Genomic DNA, 1,282 nt, shown 5'->3' on the forward strand with positions numbered 1-1,282 from the left:
ACGCCGGCTGCCGCGCCTTAAGAACTACCGCGCTTTGTTGGAGAGACGCTTCGCGGTGAAGCAGGCGAATTCGTCGCTGCATGCGACTGTGGAGCGCTTGGTGCCATAAGAAGTTGTTGCACTCCGTGCTCTAAAACAGTTGCTGGTACAGCTTCAGGGTGACAAAGGGCCCGTGGGATCCACTCCAGTGCCAACACTTCCGCGTTCACTTGTGCCGGATCCTGGTTCGGCTTGAGCAAGCCCACGTAAAACACATGGTGGGTGCGCATCCGTTCGGGAAAGTTTAGTGTATACGCTAGTCCAGCTTGATCACAACCTTAGACGGTCCGATACACCGTGGACAAAGCTTCGGCCGGACGATAGCAGAGGCTGCATGTGCAGGCAGGTCTTAGAACTGAATAAAACCTGGTCCCCGACCTTCAAACTTTCCACTTTGCCTCTTCCTTTTCATCTGCATTTTTTTGCAGGTCTTGGCTTTCAGCCATCGCATCGCGAACGTGTCGTAGGACACTTAGTCTGGTAGACAAGAAGTCGTCAACTTCTTTACGGATGGTGAGGGGCAACAATAGCTAGCCGTTCGGCTACTCCTCCACCTCCAAGCCCTGAGCAATAGATGGCGGCGTCAGCGGGACGCGAGAGTGAACCAGCCCGATCACGTAGAACGGCGCGTAGCCGGTAGACAAATGCACTGCATTGTTCGGTGCAAACTCTACGATTGGTCACATGGCGCTCCAATGCCTCGGTTTCAGCGCAGACGCTGCGAAGAACGTCATTAATGACGCGATTCACCCTCTGGTTTGACCATCGGTCTGCGGATGATCCGCTGTCGACATATCCAACGTGGTGCCGAGCACGTTGAAGACAGTCGGCCAAATTTTTCCGTGAAACGGGGATCTCTATCAGACACAATCGACTCTTGGAGTCCGTGTTGTCGAAAAACACGACCCACGAACAGCGTTGCTGTATCGACCCCATCGATGGTGTCTGGCACCGCCGCCAAATGAGCCATCTTGCTTGACCGGTCGACGAATACCACGACACCCGTGTTACCCGCCGAATCTTTCGGCAGGCCAAACCGAAAGTCCAAACTCATTGACTGTCAGCACCCATTGGGTACCGGTAAGCTGGCCAGCGGCGCAGCCGCATTTGGAGAGGGTTTTACCCGTTGACACGTCTCACACGTGCGCACATAGGTGCTCGTCCATTTGTACAGCTTGGGCTACTTATAGTGGTGACTCACAGAGTTGTACGTTTTCTCACGACCGAGATGACCACTGAGTGG

Source organism: Plasmopara halstedii, assembly GCF_900000015.1.
Source record: "Plasmopara halstedii genome assembly, contig: Scaffold_2904, whole genome shotgun sequence".
NCBI classification, from domain to species: domain Eukaryota; phylum Oomycota; class Peronosporomycetes; order Peronosporales; family Peronosporaceae; genus Plasmopara; species Plasmopara halstedii.